Genomic DNA, 12,745 nt, shown 5'->3' with positions numbered 1-12,745 from the left:
GAAATACTGTAATGTGGTTATCCAGTGACAGGGAACTTATTATGTGGTTTATGGAATTGATGATTTGCTGGACAACAAGAAATGTTTGTCTGACTGATGGTAGCTTTATCATTTGTCTTTATTTGAAAGGAACTAGTAGCTACTGGTACTGCTTTTTTTTTTTTTTTTTTTGGTCAAAACAATAAGTCACATAGAAGGGCTGGAAGGAGTGCTGATCTCTTCTGTATTCCCTATGAATGAGTTAGAAAAACTCTAACCACCTTCTTGTGGGTTTGCTTCTTGAATTGCAGATCATATTATGTTCCACTCAATTCAATGGAGGAAATAAAAATGCAAAGATTAGTTCTTGACCTTATTGTATATCCTTGAGAAATATCTCTTCTCACATTAACGTCTCCTTCCCCTACCCTGTCTAGGATTGAGAGCTCAGATAAGGGATTTTTGATTATAAGTAGTTTCCAACCTAAGATGTTAATGTCTATTTGCAATCTGTCACTTGTAGACTTGGTATGACTTGTTACGCAAGCCGGTTTACATGAGAAACAGACTGACCAGAATATTTCATAAATGTAATGGTCATTTGAAACTATGTTGCCTGGTGGAGTCTGAGTTTAATTACCCCATACTCCAGCAGGCCTTTTAAGGGACTCTCTCAGGATATTTTAAATAATTTTAAACTCCTTTTAGCATGAGCCTAGATTGCTCACAGTGCTTAGGACATAATTGCTTAGTTAGTATCATCGGAGCCTGTTACTCTTTCTGACAATGAGCATCAGAAACTGTTCCTTAATGTTTGCTATCCCATTGAAGCTGGAATCTGTTATGAACATTTCTTTTTCACCATGGCTCTCATGTTGACTGGTTTATTGTTGGGTGGCTCCTGATCTTGACTGATGGGGCCTTTGTTTCACAGAAGCAATTTTCTTGTACTGGGAGTGGGATAGACTAGATCTACTAATAGTTCTAACTTTCAATTTAAAGGCTTATTTGCAGATTTTGGAAGAGCAGGGTGGAAGAAATTACATGGACTGTACAAACAGCTAAGAGAGTGTCAAGTAATACACCTAGAAACCTTAATACCTTCAAGTATCTCAGCAGTCCCTTCTTTTTCATAGATATAGTTGTACTCGTCTAATTCCCTATAATTATATTAATCAGTCATATTTTTGTTCTGTGCATTCACCTTCATATTCTGGCATATAACGTGGTTCAATTATTGTGCTGTTTCTCATTGAAGAATGACATAATCACATTTTAACTATATCGGCTGTATGGTGGCAAGTCCTTGGAAGCATGAATGCAATAGGGTCTTCCAATATTTCAGTACTTCTGAGGAAAACACAAGAGTTTCTGAAAGTTCTTTGCCAACCTTTAGGTTCTTTTATTAATGGGTGAATAAGAGGATAATTTGCCATAATTAAGTGCTTTGGAACTATGGTGATGAGCACCATATAAAAACTCGCAGAAATAAGCTAGCATTGTATATTATGCAAGGAAACTTTATTTAAAGCAACACTTTAATTTTTAGGCCTCACTCTTTTTAATAAAGCAAACCTTATAATATCCTTTCAGACCTAGTTGCTACTGTCACTGTTTGCCTCACTGTTTCACCCCAATAGTGGATGGATAACCCCATGAGTCTTAAACATATCTTCATTTACAAAATAATACCTGTGAGGAGGAATATGTTATGCAGTGATTGTCTTTGTTATCAGAGGTTTTACACGAATTAAAGAAAAATGCTTCATGATAGTTTTGCAACCAAACTGGTAGAATTACAAAAAGGGTATCGTACCAGATGCACATAGACAATGAGATGGAGACCCCAATCCACTTGCTATATACACAGTAGATTTGATATCTACAAATCTTTTAGTCACATTGGCATGCAAATAGTTAATAACCACATTATAAAAATTGAAGTCCTAGGAAAGGTGTGCTCAAAGCAGGAGCCTGAAAGAGGGACTCAATCCTAATTCCAGCTCTAAAGCTAACTTGCACATGGTGCTGAGCAAATCATATAGGGACTCATCCTGCAAGGTGTTGAGAACCCAATGAAATCAATGGGAGATGAGAGCTCAGCCAAGCTGAGTGCTGGTGAAGTGTTTTGAAGACAAGACACATGGAGACAACATATCATGGCACGGAGAGCTATTAAAGACCAGTTGACAGAGTTTTTATAGCATTTTATAATGCGCATATTCCTGTGCTCTGAAAAGTAACAACCAAATGGGTGAAAATATATAAACATAAATGTGGTTTCCAGAGATGTGGCGTCACTTGATATCTGTGCTTCATGCATGTTACCAGATAAATGTTCATGTTCTGGAACGGACTCTCCAGTCAGATGCTGAAAATCTGTGGCTTGCATTTCCAAACGTACAGAATCAGTTTTAAAAAGGAGAAGCATCAACTTAAGTTCCTAAATGTATTGGACTTTTTCTACTACTATCAGAGAACTACTTTGATATCAATGTGTATTTCATACGTGCCACGTGGGCAGCAAGGAAGAGGATCTAACTCTGCAAATAGTGACACTGTTGGAATCGTCATATTAAAACATGGGTCTCTATTTTACTGATGTAAGAGAAGGAATATATGAATGAAAACAGTATGCTTTTTCTGAAGGTAAGTTACTGTTTATTAGAACTAAGTCTTATGGGGCTTCATGTATCCTTTCCTATTCTGAGATGCATGAAGTATCTTATCATTCAAAATCTTAGCATAGTGGGTTTTTTGTATTCTGGAAATTCAAGTTCACATGTTTTTTGTCATGTGAACTGGAGAGGTGAATGCTGACAACCCATAAATGTTTTAGTAGCGGAGTGTTGAAACTGACGGTTTCTATTGAGGAGGAATACACTGACATGTTGAGGCAAAATGATGGCACTGATACGTATAAGGCATTTGCAGCTTGTTTGAGCATTACCAGTCAAGGAAAAAAAATAAGGCTGCATTTTCTGGAGCATGTTCCCAAACTGTGGTATGCGTATGTGTTGGGGTTCCCAGGATGCAACCTGGACTGCGGGACCACTGAACCCTCCAAACTCACCAGCCTGGGCTGCCTCTCACATTGTGATGCTGATGTCAAGCTACAAGCCTCTGACAGAAAGAAAAGGAGTACTTGTGGCATCTTAGAGACTAACAAATTTATTTGAGCATAAGCTTTTGTGAGCTACAGCTCATTTCATCGGATGCATTCAGTGGAAAATATAGTGGGGAGATTTATATACACACAGAGAACATGAAACAATGGGTGTTGCCATACACACTGTAACCAGAGTGATCACTTAAGGTGAGCTATTACCAGCAGGAGAGCGGGGGGAAAAAAAACCTTTTTGTTTCGTGTTCTCAATATGTATATAAATCTCCCCACTGTATTTTCAACTGAGTGCATCTGATGAAGTGAGCTGTAGCTCATGAAAGCTTATGCTCAAATAAATGTGTTAGTCTCTAAGGTGCCACAAGTACTCCTGTTCTGGTCTTTTTGCAAATACAGACTAACACGGCTGCTACTCTGAAGCCTCTGACAGGCACTGCACTTACACAGACATCCACAGGCAGAGGTACACCCAACTGAGTTACGTGATTGATCTCCCAGCCACTCATGAACCATCAATAGAGAGGCTTCAGCCAATTCCCCCCCATCTCCCGCTCTACACCCCAGAGCTGTACTGTCTTTGCACTGGCCAGTGTAAGCTCATGATCTAGTTGGCCTCTTCTTCATAGGAAAGTAGACATGCACCAGCCATTGTAATTGGAGCTGAGATTCCCATAGCAATTTAACAAAAGCATAAAACTTATTTATTAACTAAAGAAAGATGGATAGATTTTAAGTGACTATAAGTAGCAGGCATAGAGATCAAAATTGGTTACCTAAGAAATAAAATATAAACACCAGTCTAAATTCTAACTTTAACAGACTAAGCAAAACTTGAATCAAGCAATCATAAAATTGAAGAACTGGAAGGGACCTTGAGAGATCCTCTAGTCCAGTTCCCTGCACTCATGGCAGTACTAAGTATTATCTAGACCACCCTTGACAGATTGTCTAATCTGCTCTTAAAAATCTCCAATGATGGAGATTCCACAACCTCCCTGGGCAATTTATTCCAGTATTTAACTACCCTGACAGGAATTTTTTCATAATGTCCAACCTAAACCACCCTTGCTGTAATTTAAGCCTATTGCTTCTTGTCCGAGTCTCAGAGGTTAAGGAGAACAATTTTTCTCCCTTCTTCTTGCAACAACCTTTTATGTACTCGAAAATTTATCATGTCCCCCCTCAGTCTTCTCTTCTTCAAACTAAAACAAACTCAGTGTCTCACCCTAACAGATGGTATAAGCAGGTTACAGTTCCTCAATATACAGACTAGACACCCTTCCAGCCTCAGACCACTCTTCCCCAGTTCAGACTTTTTCTTTCAGATGTTGAGATTGGAGTTGGGGGGGGGGAAGGGAGGGAGGCCTAGTCATGATGTCACATCTCTTTTTATACCGTCTTCCAGATGCTAGAAAGGTCATCATTGTGACATAGAGGTCAATCAGCCCGGGGGCAGGTCTTTAGGCACCCAACTCATTGGAGTGGCAAACACAGATTTTTGAGCAAGGAAACTGCCTGCTACTGTTTGTTCTGCTATGTTCATGGAAACAGGACTTTGTAAATAAACAAGATTACAGCAAAAATATACCTGATTTATATAATCAATTCCTTTTCCTAATGGTAACAACCTTGCAAGGCCCTGAGTTTTGGTTAATCACTTGGGCTAAAGGGGCAGTGCTATTTTCTAGTTGTAAAAAAACTGGCAAGTCTAGAAATTCAGTGAACTCTGAGGAGAAACATAGATGTGTAGCGGAAGGGTTACATTAGAAACGCACAATGATGAAAGTTAGTAATCCTCTTTCAGTTTCCTGGATTTTCAGTTTTTGTTTTTATTTGCCCTGTTTTGTTTCCATAATTTTATTTCTGAATATTAAAAACGGTCTATAAATTAAAAGCTACTGTGGCCTGCTGAGTATTTTTATATAAAACCAAACCCCTTAACAATTGGTAAGCATTTGTGTGTGCATTAACAGTAGGTAAGAGTCCAAAGGAACTATTCCAGCCATTTTTTAAGTGATGTCTGTGCTCTTACTTACAATCTGGCCGGGACACAGAAAACAGTGTGAGCGTCGGGGAAATGCAGAGGAGGGAATAATAGGCTGCTGAACTCTTTGTGGACAATGCAACAATGAATTTTTACAACTGATTTGAATGAGGAGTGTTTGGTGGTCCCGCAAACCAGGAGTGGGAGAGCTCTCCTTGGACTGGCAGTGAGGAATGGGTAAATGCAGAGCTGGTCTCTCTGATATCAGAACTCCTGCAGGGATTTAAATTCAGCCTGAAACTATAGAATCTTTTGGGTTTTCACTTTTTTTCTTTCCACTCTTTTCTGCTGAATGGAGAAAGGTGTTTTCAGTTAACACTCCGGACTGCGCTCATACGTAGTGCAGTGCTCCTCTGCAGAGTAAAGTGACCAAAGATGATTAAGTCAATGTCCGTTTTCATGACTGCCATGGTGAGGAAACACTGCCATTCACAGGTGCAGTCCAGAGAGCAACTGAATACAAACACACACCCCAAAGCAAGGTAATGTCAAGTCAAGATATTTGAATGGAGAGCCTTAATTTAACCCCTTCCATGTCTTTTGCTTGTGCAATATTATTACATTGTTATATTGTGTATTTCTCTGTTATACTCTAAGTTGATCCATTTATCTTCAACTTCAGCTACATATGTATCTTAGAAGCTGTGATCATGGAATTAGTCTAGGGCACTGTTTCCCAATCTTGGGACGCCGCTTGTTCAGGGAAAGCCCCTGGTGGGCCCAGCTGGTTTGTTTACTTGCCGTGTCCGCAGGTTCGGCCGATCGCAGCTCCCAGTGGCCGCAGTTTGCTATACCTGGCCAATGGGGGCTGCAGGAAGTGGCACGGGCCCAGGGATGTACTGCAGCCCCCATTGGCCAGCACAGTGAACGCGGCCAGTGGGATCCGCGATCAGTCAAACCCGTGGATGCGGCAGGTAAACAAACCGGCTGGGCCTGCCAGGGGCTTTCCCTGAACAAGCGGCGTCCCAAGTTTGGGAAACAGTGGTATATGGTAATTGTAAAGGAGTGGAATAAAGCTACACATTTAACCTTAAAGTATGATTCTACTCTGAAAAGCGACTCTGTAAATGGCATTGTGGGGTTCCATGTTTGTCTGTCTGTTAATAGTCTCAAGTAAATATATATTTTCTGGCTCCCAGGTCTCCAAACTTGGTCTGAGATCTGGAGAGTTGAGCTGAGTTTTCTTCTAGTATAGCAGGTTCTGCCAGCCAAAGTATGACTCTGTTCCATACATTGTGGCCCCCTATTATTGTAAGTGGCCAAGCTTGTGAAGACCTGACACTCAGTTTGCCGGCACATGTGTCTGTCATGCAAGCATTTTTGAATGCCAGACCTAATCCATTCCAAAACTTCAGAGAATGTTCTCTGCATCAATGCAGGAACGGCGGGCGCCCCCTAAAAGTGTGTGGGGGGGGCCACCTGTGCCTGATCTGTGGCCCTGCCCCCATGTCTCCCCTTTTCTCTGAGGCTCTGCCCCCCCCACCTCTTCCACCCAAAACCCCACCTCCTGCTCGCTCCTCTCTGCCCCTCCCCCCATTGCTCGCCCTTACCACTGTTAAAAATTGGGATGGCATAGCCCTCATTTTTAAAAGTGATGGGGCCATGGCCCCTGGTACCCCTGCATCAATGGCCAGAACCCTATTGTTTTTTAGGAAAAATTGGAAAACCAAAAAGGGAGAAAATGGTGGACATATGAAATTCATGCCAGCTCTTTCACCCAGCCGCTGGCTTGAGCACCTTTGCAATCTATCGGTTGATGGCATACTTTGTCTTCCAGCAGAACACCCAATCTCATCTCTGCTTATCCTACCAATACAGTTTACTGTGTTGACTCCCTGAATGACTTATCTCCCATAATAATGGGGGGAAATGGGGAATTTCAGAGGGCATGGATGGAAAGGGAGAATGGGGACATGCACATAGCCCTTGGCATGGGGGAAAGAATGGGGACCCTGGTATGAGGGGAGGGGGAAATGTGGGGCACCCAGAACACCTGGTGTGGGAGATTGGGGGACCCTGATATAGGAGTGAGGGAAAAGAGATCACAAATGCCTGCCATGGGGGGGGAGGGGTGAATGGGGGAAGGGGAGTGAGAATGAATACTCAGAATAGCTGACATGGCGGGAGAATGGGGGACACACAGAGCCCTCAGTGGGGGAAGATGGGGGGGGAGCTGCTGAAAGTATCTGAAAGAGAGGGGCATGTGAGGGTGGCACAAAGGGAGTTGGGGGTGGGGAGGGGGGAAGAATGGAGGGATGCAAGATGCCCCTGCAGTAAGCTCAGCCAACAGACGCTACTAAGTGTGTAACCTCCTAGTGTTTAAGCACATGTCAATCTTCAATGTAGTTATCCTCACAAAATGCCTGTAAGGTAGGGAAATGCTGTTATCCCCATTTTACAGATGGGGAACTGAGGCAGAGAGACTAAAGGTCTTTCCCAAGATCATGCAGGAAGTTTGTGGCAAAGGCAGGTCACAGAGTCTCAGGTGAGCGCTCTAACTACTGGACCATCCTATGACCTCAGTCACACCTGTGCAAACTTACTGTCTTCAAATTAAGTCCTCTGACATCTGTGGTGTCTGTCTTCAGTGGCTTTGTACATGTGTAATTGTTTGCAAGTAAGTAACCGATACTTCTTATACACAAGAAGGAATAGTATCCTGCTCATACTCTTTGCTGTTATCTCAGCAGTGCTACCAAGAGGAATGCAAATTTATTTTCTATAGCTCTTACCTGATATCTCAGCATCCCCCAAACATTTTTAATTTAATTATCTTCACAATATCCATATAAGGTAGGGAAGTATTCCCATTTTTGGTGGGAAAACTGAAGCACAGAGGTTGCACAGGAAGACTGAGGCAGAGGTGGCAATAGAATCCAGATGTCCTGAGTATCAGTCTAGTGCCTTAACCAGAAGACCATCTACTGGGTAGATAAGATGATTCCAGATGCAGATAGTGGGCAGCTCTCTGGAGTACAATGGTGGCATTTTTACATAGTCACTCTTTAGGACCACACTTGCCTATTTGATTTTTTTCAAGTGCTTAACTATGCAACCCTAATGTTGCATTAACTAATTTTAAAACATTCTTCAAAATAAGTCGCCAGTTCCATAACATACCAGACAGCCAAAGCCAGTTAGTGCTTTTTATTGTTACCAGTAAACTACATACTTGTAATCTTAATATGCAGTCATTGGTGAAAAATTGGCCTAGTATCTTAAAATTGCAAACTAAACTTATGATGTTCCTAGCCTGTGCATGTTATGATATATATGGACGTGTACGAGTTTAGGTGACTGAAGGAATTGCTTACAAATACTTAGAGAACTGCTTTTAAATCTACCAAACTGATTGGCTTCAATAAGGATAGTAATTCTAAAGACAGGAACATTTAAAATGTATCTATCAAAATGATTTTGAAAGTTGCACACTATTTGCTGTGAATTAATTTACAATGCATCTCCAAGAATACAGCACATCTTTAAACAAAATTTTCCATCATTCAATACTCAGTAACCAATTTCTGAAGGATTATAACTTTGGTAACATCAAAGCCATGAATTGCTAATTTTCATTGGGCTCTCCTCATGTTAAGTTTCTAACTGTAGTAGTTTTTGCTATAGTCGTGACTAAAAGAAGTGTCTGTAGAATTTCTTAAATGGGAAAAACTGAGTATTTTTTTTACCTTGCCAAACTAAAAACCTACAGAATTTTGCCTAACCTGTCTTTATATAAAAAAAAAAAAAAAAAGCTACTTATGGCAGAGAGAGAGCTTGAGAAGTTTCAGCAGCAAAACTGTGCTGTAAAGCGGAGTATGTGCAAAGAGGCGTATAATGGAAATGGTATCCTTAGATATAGCAGTTACTGCCAGCCATCCTCTAATAAAAGAAGTGCAGGTTATTTCCTAGTTATTGATGTGCCTCATGCCATTTACCCCACCTTGTCAGTAATCTTCAAGTCCTGTCCTGTGCAATGGTCATGGTTACTTTTCCAAATTGTAACCCCTCTAACAGTTTAATAGGAAATGATTAAGTCTAGTCACTTTTGGTTTTGAGTTTACAATATAGCTTCAGTTCAGCCTCAAAGTAGTAGCTCAGTGCACTCCTCAGTGGAAAATGTGGGTTCGGATCCCACGCTTCTTGCCTCGTTGTTCCATGCATGGAACACCAGCATGGTGCGATGACATGGGCTTGGGTTCTGAAGTAATATGTAAAGTTGGTGAGCAGCACTAATGCATGACCCAGAAATCTGATCAACTTCATTCATACTCATATTACTACACCTAACTCTAAAAACAGACAGCCTACTGGTAAAAACAGATCAAAACATGCAGGAGCACCAGACTAGCCAACTATTACAGACAGATGCTTAACATACTCCTTCAGTGATTGCACACAAGATGTAGAAGCCAGCAGATATCAGACACATTGAAAATGCAAGTAGGAAAGACTTTAATCAGTGTGACAGGAGCAACTGAAATGCAGACATTTTCTACTTCTCTCTACCAAACGAAAAGAGAGGAGAGACTTGTTCTCATGATCAAAAAGTAGCATTGCCTACTAAAGTGGCAAAGGGAAGAAACCGCTGGAAGAAATAACAGTTCCACAAAGTGTGGCAGCCTGTGCTATCAAATTATATATTAACAATAATGCAAAATGGACACACTTTGTAAATCTCATCTACTCAATTACTACTGTTAGACCTACTATTTACATAGATACTTAGTGTACTGACTGGCAGTACTTGTCATACTAATAGTAACAGAAATTATATTAACTGACTCTGAAGCCAGATCTATGGCACCCTCCCAGCTGGAAGATAGTTATGGTGTCATAAAGCCTTTACAGAAAGAGGTAGGAAGCTTATAAAGCATTGGAAGGGAATTAGGCCTTCATGAGAGCGCAGAAGTGATCTTCATTCATAGTTCCCAAGGTCTTGGATCCATGTATTATCTCTATATGCATCTCCATCTTGGAGGAGCTCAGCAAAAGGGAATTATATTCCAAGGGGTAGAGCTGGCTGGCTGCTCTGTGGGGATGAAATATGATGCCTCTTAGAGGTAAGGGCTGTGAGCATATCCTAGCCACTTATGAGGAACAGTGCATGTTTGTCCTTCTTCTGTGCCTGTTAAGTCATTCAGCAGGACAAGACTGTATTTAATAGTGTAACACTTTTCTTTTTGATCACTCAGAAGATTTATTGGTGGCTTTGTGAACAAGGGGAGGAAAACTTTTAGTAGCCTTTATTCATGTCAATGTGCAACGTGAAATTGAGGCACGGGAAGAGAATCAGAAGATACGGATCAAAAATGTGTTTTAAATTACTAAGGCATAAAGAGGCATGAAAAATCTGACACATGCTTGTTGGAATTTTCAGATGTGTACTCTGTCAGTGTCTCTCCTGTGAATTGATCTGAGTCAACAAGGATACCTTTGGGTTTTTTGGAATTGAAGGGAACACTGAATTCGGCTCCATCCTACAATTGCTGGTGCTATTCTACCTGTGCAGAACTCTGCTCCCATTATATCTGTATTTTTGAGATAGTCCAATGATTCTTCACCAGTTTTATCTTGTAGCCAGCAGAATGATCCCATACAGCAGTATGTTTGTTTGCTAGTTCACACTTTATGGCTATGGCTGAGGGTATGTCCACACTGCTGTCAAAAGTATGATTGCAGCGCATATAGACATACTCAGGCTAGCTTTCATCAAAGCCACCTTCAGTAACAATAGCAGTGAAGGCATGTCAGGACAGGTGATGGCTGCTCAAGGATGTAACCAGGGTACCTTGGCAAGCCGGTGTAGCCAATGCAGCTGCACGTGCTGCTGCAGCTTCACTGCTATTGTTACTTGAGCTAGCTAATTACAGTAGAACCTCAGAGTTACGATCACCTCGGGAATGGAGGTTATTCAGAACTCTGAAATGCTTGTAACTCTGAACAAAACGTTATGGCTGTTCTTTCAAAAGTTTACAGTTGAACAGTAACTTAATACAGCTTTGCAACTTTACGATGCAGAACAAAAATGCTGCTTTTAACCATCTTCATTGAAATGAAACAAGCACGGAAACAGTTTCCTGACCTTGTCAAATCTTTTTTTTTTTTTTAATTTCCCTTTATTTTTTTAGTAGTTTCCATTTAACACAGTACTGTATTTGTATTTTTGATTCTACTGTTGCTGATTGTATACTTCTGGTTCCAAATGACGTGCGTAGCTGACCGGTCAGTTCGTAACTCTGGTGTTTGTAACTCTGAGGTTCTACTGTAGATCACAACTAGTTTAGGTATTTCTACACATGCTGCAATCACATCTCTGTTGCAGTGAGACATACCCTGAATTTATCCATTTATGCAACCTGTTGTGGCTGGGGTAGTCATTCATTCATTGTGCAAACAGTGACTGTCAGACACTTTTGGCCCCTTTAAAATTCCCTTCCAATTGCTAAAAATTGTTTTTATATCCTGTTTTCTTTTTGCAAAAAGTGGTGAAGACATTCAAAGCCAGGAGAGGAAACTTTCTAGCATGCATAGGTCCTGTCTTTCGCGTTATAATTTGTTGTAAGGATTGCATCATGTGGCATTAAATTCCCAGTGCTTGAAGAAAAAAAAATCTGCTTAATAGGATGGGAAGCGTCCAGTCCACTGAGGCACAGAAGCAGAACACAGGGATTGAAACTCAAAAGAAAATACCTATCCCTGAGTCATTAAATTCTTAAATACATGCCCAAGTGTAAAAGATGCCACCTGATTCAGATTGCATCAACAGTAGAGCTAGGGGATTTTTTTTTTTTTTTTTTTTTGAAAAATAGCTTATTTTCTGAAAAATGCAGTTTTGGTTGACTTGAAATTATTCAGGAATTCTTTGCCATTCGTAGTCATTCATGATGACAATGAATAGTCATTGGGCCAGGAAAGAGTGAGAAGTGACTCTGTAGCCTAGTGGTAGGGCACTCCTCTGGGAGACCCAAGTTTAAGTCCCTGCTCCAGTGACTAACTATTGATGCAACATGGAATTGCTTCAACAGAAGAGAGAGGCACCTTCCCTTCCCTGTCCCTTCTGTTTTATGAACACAGGTCTTGTCTATATGAATGGTTAGTGCATGGCAAGCAGGGGTGTAAGTTTACCTCACATTAGCCTGATGCATACAAACAGTCCAAAATGCACTAGGGAACTTTTAGTGTGATCTACCCTGCTTTGAAATGGGAATAGATCAAAGCACATTAGTGATCTTATAGTGCATGGCCATATGGACAGTTAGTGCGCAGCAGGTTAGTGTGAGGTAAACTTACACCCCAGCTTCCCTGCACTAACTGGTCATATAGACAAGCCCTTGTGGTCCTTTACTTTTGTTAAAATGCCCAAAATTGAAACACAGTTTTGACTTTGGTCGAACAAAGTATTCTGTTTGGCCCCTCTGTGTTTTCTGAGTCTTCAATTGGCTGAAAAAAATTGGAAAACGTTGGTTTTGGTTCAACACAAAGTTAAACATTTTTTTTCATTTTTGTTTTTTTGGAATGCTACTGAACCAAAAAGTCCATTATTCACCCAGCTTTAGTTAACAGCATTCTGCATAACCTCTCCTCTCAGCCCCCTAATG

The 12,745-nt window shown here is 40.8% G+C and overlaps 1 protein-coding gene across 1 annotated transcript in view; it reads left to right on the top strand.

Moving 5' to 3' along the window:
- The window catches only part of MAPRE2 (microtubule associated protein RP/EB family member 2), a 164,128-nt gene that overhangs the window by 22,591 nt on the left and 128,792 nt on the right, over positions 1–12,745 (top strand). The window lies entirely within an intron of this gene.

The sequence above is a fragment of the Caretta caretta genome, chromosome 2 (genome assembly GCF_965140235.1).
Source record: "Caretta caretta isolate rCarCar2 chromosome 2, rCarCar1.hap1, whole genome shotgun sequence".
Taxonomy (NCBI): Eukaryota; Metazoa; Chordata; order Testudines; family Cheloniidae; genus Caretta; species Caretta caretta.
Note: the sequence above shows the minus strand (reverse complement) of the source record. Positions and strands in the feature narration are given on the sequence as shown.